The sequence below is a fragment of the Papio anubis genome, chromosome 5 (assembly GCF_008728515.1).
Source record: "Papio anubis isolate 15944 chromosome 5, Panubis1.0, whole genome shotgun sequence".
NCBI lineage: Eukaryota > Metazoa > Chordata > Mammalia > Primates > Cercopithecidae > Papio > Papio anubis.
In genome coordinates this window covers 138528103-138544522 of record NC_044980.1, presented here as the reverse complement: position 1 = coordinate 138544522, position 16420 = coordinate 138528103, and the positions used below count along the sequence as shown (strand labels likewise).

At 39.5% G+C, this 16420-nt stretch overlaps 1 protein-coding gene across 9 annotated transcripts in view; it reads left to right on the top strand.

Annotated features, from left to right (window-relative positions):
* Nucleotides 1-16420, top strand: part of LOC101016189 (PRELI domain-containing protein 2) — a 214035-nt gene that overhangs the window by 151385 nt on the left and 46230 nt on the right. The gene's annotated exons all lie outside the window — the stretch shown is intronic.

The following is a 16420-nucleotide window of genomic DNA, read 5'->3' as shown; positions in this document are numbered from 1 at the left end:
TTAATGGAATGTTTCTGAGCTTAAACCATGCGATATATAAATATATATATAAACAAATATATATAAATATATACATAAATATATAAAAATATATATATAGCTTATTCCTTTATTGCATATAATTCAATCCTGTGACTGTATGACATTTTATATAGCTACTACTTTTTTGATAGACAGATGGTATCTAAGTTTTTTTTACAAACAATACTATAATATTTGTGAAGCATATGTTCCTTGTATGTGATCCTTTATGTTATATATGAGTTGTTTATCTAAAGTAGATTTTTTTTTTTTTTTAAATGCAGTCTGGCTCTGTCACCTAGGTGGGAGTGCAGTGGCATGATCATGGCTCAGTGCAACCTCAACCTCCTGGGCTCAAGTGATCCTCCCACCTCAGTCTCCTGAGAAGCAGGGACTACAGGCATGTGTCACCATGCCTAGTTAATTAAACGAATTTGTTTTGTAGACATGGGGTCTCACTATGTTGCCCAGGCTGGTCTCAAACTCCTGGGCTCAAGTGATTCTCCTACATCAGCTTCCCAAAGTGCTAGGATTCCAGGCGTGATCCACTGTGCCTGGCCTAAAGTAGAATTTTTAAATATCAGGTTTATTGAGATATTATTTGCATACAATAAAACTTACTATTCTTAGTGTATAGTTCTTTGAGTTTTGACAAACATATAGTTATGCCACCACTGCCACAATTAAACTATAGAACATTTTAGATAGGTTTAAAACCGTTAATATTACAAGACCAATCAATGGGGGAAAGAATATTTCTTTCAACAAATGGTGCTGGGATAACTGGATATCCACATATGAAAGAAGGAAGTTAGATTCCCTACCTCGTGTAGAATACAAAACTAACTCAAAATAGATCAAATACCTAAATGAAAGAGTTAAAACGATAAGACACTTAGAAGAAAACATAGGTATAAATCTTTGTGATCTTGGGTTAGGTAGTAATTTATTAGATATGATAGCAAAAATTTAAGCAGCAAGATTAAAAATAGATAAAATTGACTTCATCAATTAGAAACTTTTGTGTTTCGAGGGACACTGTCAAGAAGCTGAAAAACAGGCTTGGCACGGTGGCTTATGCCTGTAATCCTAGCGCTTTGGGAGGCCAAGGCAGCCCGATCACTTGAGGCCAGGAGTTCGAGACCAGCCTAGTCACATGGCAAAATCCCATCCCTACTAAAAATACAACAATTATCTGAGTGTGGTGGTGCACGCCTATGGTCTCAGCTACATGGGTGGCTGAGGCACGAGAATAACTTGAACCCAGGAGACGAAGGTTTCAGTGAGCCGAGATTGCACCACTGCACTCCAACCTGGGCAACAGAGTGGGACTCTGTCTCGGGGGGAAAAAAAAAAAAAGACACACAATAACAAGTGTTGGTTGTGGATATGCAGAGAAATTAGAACCCTTACATGTTTCTTATGGGAATATAAAATGGTGCAGCTGCTTTGGAGAACAGTTTTTCAGATCTTCAAAAAGTTAAACATAGAATTACCATTTGACCCAGCAATTTTACTCCTAGGTACTTCAAGAGAAATGAGAAAATATATGTCCACACAGAATCTTGTACAAAACTTTCATAGCAGTATTATAATAGCCAGAATGTAGAAACAAGCCAATATCCATCAACTGATGAATATATAGCCCAAAAAAGGAATGGAGAGCTGATTCATGGTTAAACATGGACAAATTTTGAAAATATGCGAAATGAAAGAAGGCAGTTACAAAAGGCCACATATTGTATGGGTCCATTTATTTGAAAAGTCCAGAATGTGTAAATCCATAATGACAGAATGTAGATTATTGATTGCCATGGGTTAGGGAGAAAGGAGAGTGATGAGTGACTGCCAGTGGGTATGGAGTTTCTGTTTTGGGGTGATGAAAATGTCCTGGAATTAGTGTTGATGATTGCAGAACTCTACGAATATACTAAACCTCACTGAATTGTGTACCCTAAAAGGGTGAATTTTATGGTAAGTGAATTATATCTCAATACAGAAAACTATATAGCTGATTCTCAGGACATGCATACTTTTATTAGTTTATATGATGTTTTAGTTTGGGCTGCCATAACAAGAATACCATGAACTGGGTGGCTTACACAGTAAACGTTAATTTCTCACAGGCCTGGAGGCTGGTAAATCTACCGTCTAGGCCCTGGCCTTTCCAGTGTCTGGTGAAGGCCATATTTTTGGTTTGCAGATGCTGCCTCCTCATCATTGCCTCACATGGTGGATAGAGTGAGTTCTAGTCTTGGTTTCTTTTTATAAGGACATCAGTCCCATCATGCAGTCTCTAACTCATGACCTCATGAAAACCTAACTACCTCCCAAAGACTCAGTCTCCTAGTACCATCCCACTGTAGGTTAAAGTTTCAACACATGAATTGGGGGTGGTGGGGGAGGGTACCGACATGCAGTCATAACGTACAGATTCTGCCACATTGCCTTCCAATGTGTTGATATGCACATTTTACACTGATCAACAACACATGAGAGGGCTCATTCCCTTACAACATTGTCAGCACTTATTCACATGCTTTTTAACTTTTGCCAGTATAATGGGTGAAAGATGATTAATTTTTTGAGACATGTTTAAAAATAAGCAAAATATAAGCACTAAATGTTAACAGTGATTTTTGCTGTGAACGGTTGTTGCTGTGAACTGGATAATTATCTGTGTTTTTTGTTATTGTTCTATGTGGTTTGAATTTTTTATTATATACTTATCATTTTATGGAAACAGTAAAGCCCTCAAGCCCAAACAACTATAAACCAAAAATCTAAAATCCATTCTTAAGCCCAAACACTTGTCCAAATCATTACTGCTCTCCATAACTTTGGTCCTGTAGTGATAATTCTAGGATGCTGCAGCAGCCCGCTGAGTGGGTGTGAAAGCCATGTCTTATTAGCATCAGAGGTGGGCTTGCTCTGAACCACCCACCATTTTTTCTGTCTTAGTCTCTCTCATGACAAGAGTTTCACATAGGGCATAGATGTTTGGGATTAAGTGTGAAGGCTGTGGCCAGAAAATAGAGCTTCTTTCTTTGTATGAAGAAATAGCAAAAGGATGGAATTGGCTGATTTTGTGCAAAAAAATCATTTCATCTACTTTGTTTTAGCCTTAATTTTTGCGCATATTTGAGCTATTAGCTAGTCTTAAAAGGTGAACTAAGCCTTCATCTGTGATATGTAAAATGACAATTAACTCTGAGAGGGAGGATATCCTTTAAGAACAATTTTTCTTTGTGTGTTTTTCAAAAAGTATTTTAAAATAGTCATTCTGATTCTAGAAACAATAATGCGTGTGTCTTGTAAAAATATTAACGAATTCTGAGAAAAAAAGGAAATATTATCATACCTGGAGATACTGTCTGTTTACATGATTTTCTTGGTCCATTCCTAATTGATACTTAGATTGGTTTTGCTTTTACAAACAGTGTTGTGATGAAAATCTCTATGATTACATATTTTCCCACTTATTCAATTACCATTTAAGGTAGATTGAGCAAAGTGAGATTTCTTGGTCAAAGGTTATATGCATTTTATATTTTGGAACATATGACCAGACTCCTGTATAAGAAGGTTTGACCAGTTATATGTTGTTTTTTTTTTTTTTTTTAATTTCTTTGGTTTGTTATGTTCCAGTCCTCTCCAAAACACTACCTTTTCTATCATTGACACAGAGGGCTAACACTTATTGATGCCTACTATGTCAAAGTCAAAGCTATATCCTTCATGTGCATTCTTTTGAGGCTTAGGTTAAATAACTTTCCCAAGGTGATACAGTCAGTAGATTGCTAAACCAAGATACAAATGCAGGTATCGTAGACTCCACCTTGAGCACGGTGGTGAGGCAGGAATATGAACATTTACAAAGGATGGGTTTATCTTGTTCTGTAGAGTGCTTTGGATCCCAGGTATGAAGGATGGGTTTTGTCCCTTCAGCAACAAGCAGTCACACAAAGGTTTCTGAGTAGGGGCTGATAGGCTGAAAACTGGGATCCACATTCTAGAGAACTTATGTTTCCTTAGCTCTTGACATGCATTTAGAAAGGCATTTAGGCAGACATTCTAAATAAATAGGTAATGGCATGGGATGGGGGCATCCAAGAAAGATTCATTATTACTTTAATTTCTTCCCTTTGCTAAGGAAATATGAGAGTAATGGCTAGCTACTGCACCCAGAATAGGGACAATTGTTTTTTAAAGGGAATAAAAAAGCTGTCAGGGCTACTAAGTGTAAAATTAGACTTTCAAGCTGTGTGTTGGTTAGCAGGTGTGGGTGTGTGACTAGAAACCAGATGTCACTCTGTCCCTGTGCATGGCCTGTTGGCTCAATTCAGAGATGGGCTCAAAACAAGTTTCCTTTAGAAATTAAGCCTTGCTCTATGTCCTCTTTACATAGTTCTGATTTTGGCTTCCCACTGACATCTCTACAGTTGTGGCACCTTCTTGGGCGAGAGAACTACATTGGACTTTCCCCCATCTGTACTATCACACAACAGGATAGCTCTAATATGCTTTCTTCCTTCACTAATTATATATGACATTGTCTTCCTGTAGTTTTTATGGAATGGAATTTCTATTCTCTCCATAATAGGTATGGGAAGATAGGGTGATGTCCTGTTTCTCACTCATCTGACTCTCCCAGAACCCAGGTTGGCACTCCATGCCTCAGAGAAGCCCTCCTGTACTTACTTTATCCCTCCTCCTGTATCAGTTAGGCTGCCTTGTGCTGCAAGTAGCAGAAACCCTGACTCAGACAATACCAGCCATCCCTTACATGTGTTTACTATGTGCAGGCTCTGCTTTAAGTACTCAGTGTATATATGTATATGTGTGTGTGTATATGTGTGTCTATATTTAATCCTCATAATAACCATGTGAAGTTGGAACTATTATCTTTGTTTTACAAACTGAGGCTAGAGATGTCAAGTAACTTGTTCGAGGTAAGATGACCAGTAAGTGGCAGCACCAGATTCGAACATGGGCTGTTTGGCTTTCGAATCTAAGTGGTTGGCAGCGACACTGCCCTTCCTCTCACCAAGGAACTGCATTATCTCATAGCCAAGTGGGCAGTATTTCCATAGCTCTTATTCTTTTGGCTCTACCTTTGTATGTCAACTTTTTTTTTTTTTTCAAGTTTGGATTCCTCATGACTGTCAACAGCATCTAGAATCAGCATACTAATTTGTCCACATTTAGTGAGAGAAAGAGCTATGTCGAGGAGGGAACCTGTCTCCTAGCCGTGAGGAAAAAAGCCCTTCCCCTGATGCTGATTGAGTCAACTTAGGACACCTGCTCCCCCAGACCAATCAGCGTGTTCAGAGGAATGATATGGTTGTATTGGCAGATCCAGTCAAGATCTGCCCTTGGAGCAGGGGGTGAGGTCGTCTCCCTCTGAAGCACATGGGCTGCATGGGGGTGAGTAGGCACCTGAACAGAAATAACTGGGGCATGGTAGAAGGGGACTCTGCACACATTTTTTCCTCTTCATGTTTTCTTGGCATCACATTGCCCGTTGTCTTTATTTTGCTTTGGAAGTAATGGAGACTCACTACTGCAGATTATTACAGGGATATTTCTGTACCAGTGATCAGGCCTCCTGAGGGATAGGAACCAGGAATTGGAAAGCCAGCAAGACCTAAGGCAGCCTCATAGTCTCTTATTTTTCTATGTCTGACTACTTTGTCTAGTAATTTACTTATCTGCTTTATTTACACGGCCAACCTGACTCCCTCCAGGCCTGCACAGGGTCTCTCCTGTCATGTCCTATGCCACAGTAACTGAGTAGGCTTCTGTGTTCAGAATCCTACCGCTGGGCCAGGCGTGGCTCCATACCTACGATCCCCAAACTTTGGGAGGCCAAAGTGGGAGGATCTTGTGGCCAGGAGTTTGAGACCAGCCTGGCGACATACCAAGACCTTGTCTCTACAAATAATAAAGTAATTAGCCGAGCGTGGTGCCACATGCCCGTGGTCCTAGCTACTCAGGAGGCTGAGGTGGGAGGATCGCTTGAGCCCGGGTGGTCAAGGCTATAGTAAGCTGTGATCCTGCCATTTAATTCCAACCTGGGCAACAGAGCAAGACCCCTGATATAGTTTCGCTGTGTCCCCACCCAAATCTCATCTTGAGTTGTAGCTCACACAATTCCCATATGTCGTAGGAAGGACCCAGTGGGAGGTAATTAAATCATGGGGGCAGGTCTTTCCCGTGCTGTTCTTGTGATAGTGAATAAGTCTCACGAGATCAGATGGTTTTATAAAGGGGAGTTCCCCTGCACAAGCGGTGTTTTTTTTTGTTTGTTTGTTTTTTGCCTGCTGCCATGTAAGACATGCCTTTTGCTTTCCCCCATGATTGTGAGGCCTCCTCAGCCTTGTGGAAGTGTGAGTCCATTAAACCTCTTTCCCTTATAAATTACCCAGTCTCAGGTATGTCTCTATTAGCAGCATGAAAATGGACTAATACAACCTCCGTCTCAAACAAAAAAAGAGGAAAAAGAAGAATTCTGCCCCTGAAACTGTAACTATGTGCCCTTGTACAATTTGTGTCACTTCTCTACTCCTCAGTTTCTTCATCTATATGATGGGGATGATAACCCTTTCCCAGAGGGTGGTTGTATGAATTAAATGAAGTCGTACCTAGAGAAAGCTTAAAATAGTGCCAGCCCGTAGTGGTCAGCAGATATTAGTGTTTTGTATTATTACTTTTACAATTGTTATTTTCATAATCTTAAAAATTCTGATAACTTTTGATTCCAATTCTCAGTGTATATTTAATATAGAAACAGTGTTTGTAATGATTTACTGTTACACTGCAGAAATATGTTCATGTTGGGCTTTGCATTCCCTCAGTACTCATCTTTGGGGCTACAAGTGCCTCAATTTGAGAGGCATGGGACTGGGAACCTTGTATTTTAGTTCCAGAGTGAAATTTAAGCTCTGGAGAGAATAGTATTCAGGCTCAATGCAAGCAATTGGCATGGACTGAATCTGCTCACATTTCTGGTTTTCTTCTAGGTTCATGCAATGATCTTGGCAGTTGTAGATTCAGGGGCATCACATAAGGTCCTCTGATGCACTGCTTGAATGTGTAGAATGAGAGATGCCATGCTCGTGCTCTGCTTTGCCTTAAGACACTTGGGCCAAGTCAGAAAAAAGATAAGTGAATCTTAATCTGAAAAGAGGAAAAAATTAAAGTTAGCTTTTGTGGGAATATGCTTTATTATGTAGAGCAGGACGCAGGCATTTACTTTCAAAATGGAGAATGAAGTGTATTATTTTAGACTTTTCAGAAGGAAGAAAAAGTCATGGTTTTTACCCTCCAAAGCCTTATGTTCTGAGATAGGTTTGTTAATTTCTTATCATTTTGTGTTTGTGTCTGTTCTTTAAAATATATTTATTTGTTAGTTTCTGGTTCTTATTTATTACCCTTTTCCTTTTAATAGGTGTTTGTTATACCATGTGGGAATATAATTGGCATGCATTTGATTTGGTTTTAGTAATTGACATTCGCTTTATCCAAGTACTGCAATGTAATTCTGAAAGATAATCACCTTGTAAAAGTATTTTCTTTGGCTTTACTCTTTCAGCATATGTGTTTTTATGCTAAGTAAAAACTTTCTGGTATCTTCAAGTTACTACTATCAGTGGGAACCTATTCTATTCATGATGTTGTGGAACTGGGTTTTTCCTCAAATGTAACAAGATTATTCTTCTACATTCAACACAGCATCTCAATGGCCATGTCTGTAGCTTTCCACGTCTAAAAGCTTCTGCTTATCCTCTGATGCTTATTTTTGACAATAAAAATGCCCAGCCAGGCCAGGCACGGAGACTCACGCCTGTAATCCCAGCACGCTGGGAGGCCGGGAAAGGTGGAAAAGCAAAATCTCTCCCAGAGCCCTGCATAGGCCCATGGGCAGGTTGGAGGCTGGCTCTTTGTCTCCAGGTACTTATAGCCTCATTGCATGAAAACCATTTTAGGACCCCATTTGGCCCACCCTCTCCTGGGCACAGTGGTTGGGCATAGCTGGGCCATGGCAGTGTGTCAAGACTTGATGAAGGGGCCAGGCACAGCTGGCTCATGCCTGTAATCCCAGCACTTTGGGAGGCTGAGGCAGGCAGATTGCTTGAGCCCAGGAGTTCCAGACCAGCCTGGGCAACATGGAGAAACCCTGTCTGTACTAAAAATACAAAAATTAACTGGGCATGGTGGTGTATGCCTGTGGTCCTAACAACTTGGAGGGGCTGACTGAGGTGGGAGAATTACTTAAGCCTGGGAGACGGAGATTGCAGTGAACCGAGATTGCGCCACTGCATACCCCAGCCTGGGTGACAGAGTTAAGACCATGTCGCAAAAAAAAACAAAAAAAACAAACAAAAAAAAAAACTCAGCTTAGCAAAATGTGTGCTAATCATTTGAATATATCCCTCATGGAATATAGTAAAAAACAAGTCAAAATCAAACTTAAACACAGAATTACATTAATGAGATGAGAAACTGTTCTTTTTTTTTTTTTTTCTTTTTGTTTTAGACAGGGTCTCCTTCTGTTGCCCAGGCTGGAGTGCAGTAATACAATCACAGCTCACTGCAGCCTTAAACTTCAGGGCTCAAGCAATTGTCCCACCTCAGCCTCTGAGTAGCTGAGATATAGGTGTGTGCTATAATGCCTGGCTAATTTTTTTTTTTCTTTTTTGTAGAGACAGGGTGTCACTGTGTTGTCCAGCTGGTCTTGAACTCCTGGCCTCAAGTGACCCTCTTGCCTTGACCTCCCAAAGTGCTGGGATTACAGGCATGAGTCCCTGCGCCTGACTGCAGCTCTTGTTAGGTCAATACATTTTCATTACTACTGAAATTACTCGTGAATCTTCTTCACTGTGTAATAGATATGTATATAACTTTTTAAATGTTTTATTTTTGAATTTCTGGATTAAAACGTCCTAAGTCTCAAGTGTTCATCTGAAAAATCACAAATAATATAATTTGCATGTGCTGAGAGCTAATTGGACATATTTTTTGGTGTCCATTGTTTCACCCTGCTCTGGAGTCTTTTTAGTTTTTTTTCCATGAGTGAATTCGGTAGTCTGGTGACTTCTGTGTGTTTTTAAGATTAGTAGTGGCATTTTTGATTGACCTCCAGACCTGCTTTTACTGAAGTATTAAAATAGTCTGGCTCTGCTGACTTAGGAATTATTTCTAAGCCCAGTCCTGGAGCTAAAGGGCTTGAGGGTGTAGTTAACTAATAGCCTGAATAAATACTACTGTATTCGTCCCAAAACATGACTCCCTCTGCTCATATTGACCTTGATTTCCAGTGCACCAGCGGATAATCAAACAATTAGCAGAAAGCACCACCAATTGTGAAAAGCCAAGCAGTAAAGGCTTTTCTATACAAATATAATCATCTGGGCTGGAGCTTTATTTTTGGCTTAATAAGACTGCCCTCCAAAAGATACTCATTTGCCATTTGATGTTTGTGTTCATATAATCAGAGTCTCCTCTGTTTTTTTTTTTATCCTGTACTAATTGTTTTGTGGTGGCTGTGCACTGAGGTCACAGTTTACCACTGTATCCCACGTATTTAGCACAGTGCTTGGCTCACAGAAGATGCTTCATCACCATTTGTCTAATGAATGATGAATGAAAGTCTGCTAAAGGGGATGCAGATAGTACTTGTGGGCTGAAATGAGAATGGCAGGGGGGTTGTGGGTGGGAAAGGGAAAGAGAAGGAATTTGCTGCAGGGCAAGTTCAAACTGGGGAAGCCCAGTAGGATTTGGTAGGAAATGACACGTAGAGAGAATCTGTGCATTGAGCCAGTAATCTGGGAGCTTCTCTTCTTGTTTCTGCTTGGTCATTTTATGTGCTCTTTGACTCTGGGAAAAGGGATAAAGCTAGCCTGAGCTCCCTCACAGAGTGAAGTGAAGACTTAATAAGATAAAAAGCAGACATGCTATGCACATTTATAAAGCACCGAATAAATATAAGTTGTTGGAACTAATGGGATTAAATGTTGTTTTCAAAGTGTGGTGACTGTTTAAAGTTACTAATTTTGAAAATTAAAGTAAGCTGTTTTATTGAAAAGGGAAGTGATAATTGAGCTAGAAACAATGATGTTTAGCCAAGAGAGCATTCAATGACATAAGTAGGAGCTTTTAAGATACAGTCCAACACTGCCTACAACATTTCAGTCTATGGCAGACTGCATATATTAAAGTGGTACCGTAAGATTATATTGGAGCTGAAAAAGTCCTGTTGGCTAGTAACATCATGGTCATCTTAATATCATAGCATGATGCATTACTCATGTGTTTGTTGTGATGGCAGCATAAACAAACCTACTGTGCTGCCAGTTGTATAAAAGTGTAGTGTATACAATACATAATACTTGATAATGGTGTATTAGTACATAATACCTGACAGTGGTATATTAGTCCTTTTTCATACTTCTATAAAGAAATAACTGAGACAGGGTAGTTTATAAAGGAAAGAGGTTTAGTTGACTCACAGTTCTACATGGCTAGGGAGGCCTCAGGAGACTTACAATTATGGCAGAAGGTGAAGAAGAAGCAAGCACCTTCTTCACAAAGTGGCAGGACAGAGATAGAGTGCAGGGGAAACTGCCATCAGATCTCATGAGAACTCTCTCACTGTCAGAACAGCACGGGGGAAACTACCCCCATGATCCAATCACCTCCCATCAGGTCCCTCCCTTGACATGTGGGAATTACAATTTGAGGTGAGATTTGGTGGGGACACAGAGCCAAACCATATAAATGGTAATAAATGACTGTGTTACTGGTTTATGTAATTACAATACCGTTTATTGTTGTTTTAAAGTGTACTCCTTACTTATAAAATATTTTAAAAAGGTAACTGTGAAACAGTCTTAGGCAAGTACTTCAAGTGATATTCTAGAAAGCATTGTTATCATAGGAGATGACAGCTTCACGTGTGTTATTGCCCCTGAAGACTTTCCAATGGGACAACATGTGGAGGTTGAAGACAGTGATACTGATGATCATGACCCTGTGTAGTCCTAGGCTAATGTGTGTGTTTTTGTGTTAGTTTTTAACCAAAATATTTTAAAAGTAAAAAAAAAAAGAAAAAAGTTAATAGAATAAGAATATAAAAGAAAATATTTTTGTACAGCTATGCAATATGTTTATGTTTTAAGCTAAGTGCTTGCAAGAGTGAAAAAGTTAAAAATGAAAAAGTTTATAAGGTAAAATAATTACAGTAAGCTAAGGTTATTATTGAAAAAAGAAATTTTAGAAATAAATTTAGCGTAGCCTAGGTGTACAGTATTTATAAAGTCTACAGCAGTGTACGGTAATATCCTAGACCTTTGCATTTACTCACTACTCACTCACTGACTTATGCAGAGTGACCTCAGTACTGCAGGCTCCATCATTCATGGTAAGTGTGTATCATTTTTTAATAAATGGTATATATGTGGTATGTATCTTTTATACTGTACTTTCACTGTGCCTTTTCTATGTCTAGATATGTTTAGATACACAAACATGACTGTGTTGCAGTTGCATACAGTATGCCGTATAGTAAGATGCTGTGCAGGTTTGAAGCCTAGGAGCAATAGACTCTACCATTTAGCCTACGTGTGTAGTAAGCTACACCATCTAGGTTTACGCAAGTATACTCTATGATGTTTGCACAACGATGAAGCTGCCTAATAATGCATTTCTCAGAACATATCTTCATTGTTAGGTGATACATAATTGTATCTTAGTGGACGCCTGTTGACATTTTTTCTTTCATCCTCCTTTTCCTTTGAGTTGTTTTGAGTTGTATGTTGGCCCAAGATTCAGTGGGGGAGTTAAAAATGTAGATTCACCTTGGTAATTCTAGTTTTGTATCCCTGGACTGACTCCTGAAAATCGACATTTTTAAAGTTCTTCTGATGAATCTGTTGAGTAGCTAGATTTGGAATCCCTGATATCTAGTAAGTATCCCATGGTCCCAGTGGTAAGCAAACATACAGCTGGCAGCCCTTTTGGAACTTCATTTTTTGTAAAATTCTTGTTAATCTTATAAAGCATGATCAGTTAATATTCTGGCTATCTAGCAAACACTAAACACTCTTCAGTGGAAACACCTGCTGAAAAGTCAAAATTCAGATGAGGGCTCTACTGAATTTATGCAAGAATGATCAATGGAAATAAGGGATGAGGAGGGGAGACTTTAGTGAGTATGATTAGTGTCAAAATTATATTGCATTTTCTGCTCTTAGGAAACACAGATACCAGTTAAATTTTTTTCTTTTGTTTGGTTAGCTTTTGTAGCTATAGGAAATAAAAAATTTTGGTATTAAAAATTACGATACTTTATTAACCAGGCACTGAGATAACGCAGGATAACCTAAAGATCTCGAGACAATAGAGAGGAACCTGGTGACAATCTAGTCTTAGGGTCTACCTCCTCCATTGGGCAGACAATCAGCACCAGCTGTGAGTGGGATGCATGCACTGTTGGGCCTGATATCCCAAGACAAGCCTCCACCTAAGCTAGTTTACAAACCATTGTGTAGTTTGAGGCTTCGCCATCAACTCGGGATGCCCGTAAACTTTCACTAAATAGACACTTTTCTAGGTAGTAGGGTTGTGGGAAGGGACATGGGATCTGAAGTTAACTGTGTTAATAGTGGCCCTGTCACTTATTTTTGTGTGACCCTAAGTCAGTTTGCCTCTTTGAACCTCAGTTTTTTTAATCTGTAAACTCGGGTTAATATTATATACCTTCTAAGACTGTTGTGAGAATTAACTGAAAGGCATGCATATAAAAAACTTGAATACAATGCTTTACCACAATAGGCTATGAAAATATGTTAACTGTTTTTATTAATAATCACTTCTTTTTTTTTTTTTATTTTTTGAGACAGAGTCTTGCTATGCTGCCCAGAGTGGAGTACAGTGGTATGATCTCGGCTCACTGCAACCTCCGCCTCCCGGGTTCAAGCAATTTTCCTGCCTCAGCCTCCCGAGTAGCTGGGTTTACAGACATGTGCCACCACACCGAGCTAATGTTTTATATTTTTGGTAGAGACGGGGTTTCATCATGTTGGCCAGGCTGGTCTCGAACTCCTGACCTCATGATCTGCATGCCTCAGCCTCCCAAAGTGCCGGGATTACAGGCATGAGGCATATTAATAATCAATTCTTAAATACCATGTTTTAAGAGACAGAGCCAGACTGTCCTGAAATATGTACCTGTACTAACCTGCTGGGCCTCTGAGATTCTACCATTTAATTTATTTCTTAGTGTTATGGCATACCCTGTTGATACTCATTGTTAATAATTTAGGTAACAAGCTGTTGGTTTTTGGCATGGGTTAGAAGAACAGCTCAGAGGGAAAGCACTGAGGAGAGGAGGTCAGAGAAGGATGGTAGAGTGTTTGGTTTCACAGTGCAGAGTGTAGGGTAGCAGGGTGAGACAGGAGGCTGGGAAGTTGGGAGGCTTCTGCTCCAAGAGCTTTGAATGTCAGAACTGGGGTGGGGATGGGTTCATTCCCTTCATTGCCAAGTGGTTTATGGTGATTGAGTGCCACCTAGAAGTTAATGAATTGCAGAGTCTTGGAGTTGGCTGGGGCTGGATTTTCACAGTGGTTATTTGACTTCTCGGCCACTGTGCTTTTTTTTTACTTTAAATGGGAATAATAGGGAATAATAATGGTGGTTGTAGTAGAACAGCATTATTGTTACTAGTGTTAGTACTGTTTACTCACATTTGTTGAATGTTTACACATAGTACCTTGAGTGCTGTCCACATGTTGCCCTATTCAACCTTGAGACAATTCATGAAATAGGTATTATTAACCCCATTTTACAGAGAAGAGCAAACTTCACAGAACTTCAGGAACTTACTACATGGGTGGGTAGGCAAGATAAAACAAGACGTGAATGTAAATGGTCTAATTCCAGGAGTCACACCTTTGTTCCCTGTCTTAAAGACATATATCTATATAGTGTGTGTGTGTGATTTTACACATGTAAATACACACATTCATGTTAAGGCTGAAACTACATAGCATATATTGAGAGCTCTGCAAATTGCATCGGTTTTCTGTGGAGGCAGTTATGTAAATGGGTTCAGACACACAGCATGGGAGTGACTACATAGTCTGGCATGGTGGAGCAGCAGCGAGTCAGGAAGTCTCTGCAGCGGCAGCAGAGCCAGGGAATTGGGCAGGAGTGAGTGGGCCGTCTGACTTGAAGACCCTGTGTTTCCTTTGGGACCCCTATTTCTGTGTACTTACAGGAGAATGCTAAAAACATGATTAGAACTGAGATGTCATCACAACAAGAGTATCTGTGGAAACTTTTTTCCCCCTCAAAGACGCTTTAATTAGATTCGCATCATGAAAACAATTAGGCAAGATTTGCCATACCTAACCAGTCAATAATTCAAGGACAGGATCTCATTAACAGCTTTTGCTTTCCTGGAAACTGCCGTTTTGAGGATTCAGCACTGGTGGCTGTGTGCTCTGGGGATTAATTCCTGATCCATATTTCCCCTGAACTTTTTTATTTTCTTAAATCCAGAAGAAAACAAATTTTTAAATGACTGTGTAAGCTGCCCTTCATTTTCACAAAGGTGTTCGGGGATTTGAGTTGTGCTTCCTCTGTCACAGTTCCATTGGGTTCTGTTTTGAATTACACCCACTAAGTGGACAAAGCAAGAGATGGGACTCAGATACAGGTGCTGCTTGAGTGGGTCAGCCTCACTCTCAGATTTTGTAGGTGGCTTATCCCACAGCCAGGTGAAGGTTGTCTTCTGTTGACCTGAGCTGGTGGAACTCCTGAGACATCTGGTTCATTTTCCCTGACACAGGTATTGAGATGTACTATACATTTCTTCCCTTCTTTTGCTTCTTCACTTTCTCTTCCCTACAACTCTTTCCATCTCTTCATTCTTTCCTTTCTAAATGCATTATTGATTTCCTACCATGGGCTAGTCTTTGCAATTGGAATTGAGGATGCAATGAAGAAAAAATAGATACAACCATTTAGAAAAACATTTGGCCTGATCTATTAAAGTTGAAACTGTGCATGTGCTATGGCCCAGGTAATTGACTGCTGGATACTCCAGAGATACTTGTGCACATATATATCTGGATACATTATAAGCGTTTTCATAATAGCACTGTTGATAATAGCCATAAGCTGGGTCCATTCTAAATATCTTCTGTAGAGTGGATAAATAATTTGGAGTGTTTTCAATCAGTAGAACACTATGTAGCAATGAAAATGAACAAACAACAACTACATGCAACATTGTGGATGAGTCTTATACACATAAAACTGAGCACATGGGCATTATTCACCCTGCCTTAATAGGCAGTGACGTGATAGGTGTGTGCTTAGGAAGTTGGCTTTTGTCAATATGGAATATAGGGAATTCATGCTGGAGACAGGACGCCATTGGGAGGCACTTTGCAATGGTCCTGGAGAGAGATAATTCCATGCCAAGCCAAGGCAGTAGCAGTAGCAAGGAAGAGAGTAATATGGATTGTTGAGGGATGTTACAAGTGAAATAAGCACAATTGGGTGACTTATTGGATGTTTGGATTGATTATAGAGAGGGGACCATCTAACATGTTGCTAAGATTTCTAATCTCATGGACTAGAAAGACAGTTGTCATTCACTGAGAGCAGAGGAAGACTAGGATTTTGAGGTGATAGCTAATGAATCCTCATGACATTAAGCTATGTGACCTTGGGCAAGTTATTTAACATCTCTTTGTCATAGTTTCTTCATGTATAAAAGAGAGAAAATAATTTTCAAAGCATAGCAACCTCAGAAGATAATACAATGTCTGATATAGAATGGACACTGTTACAATACTGAGTTTTGAGGAGTAGGTATGACCCTGAATTTGTAATACCATAAATGTAATGGAGAGTCCTCCCTGTAGGCTTCTCAGAGATGAAAAACAGGTGAAGGAAACCTTGAATCATCCTTTTATGTCTTGCATATGATGAAACACTATGTACTTCAAGTACAGGGTGAGGAGAAAGTCTTAGGACACAGCTACAAAGAAATGAGATTACATAACATGGGAAAAGGAAAGCCAAGAGGTGATTTAACAAGACTTTGGATGAAGAGGAAGCCAGAAGTTAGCAGATACCATTGCTGAAAATGGTTTAAAAGGCACAGAGTCATTTATAAAATGCCTTATTTATTTATATAAAAGTGATACTCAGGGTCTTATTCCTCAATAGACTTTTTTTGGCAATTGCCAAAGGAATACGTATTTTTTTAAATAGAAAATTTATAAACCACTAAAAAGAAGAACAAAGCACGTAAATAACATATATAGTTCTAATGCCCTAATGTTGTTAGCATGTTAGCTCTGTTCAGTTACTCATCTGTCCGTCC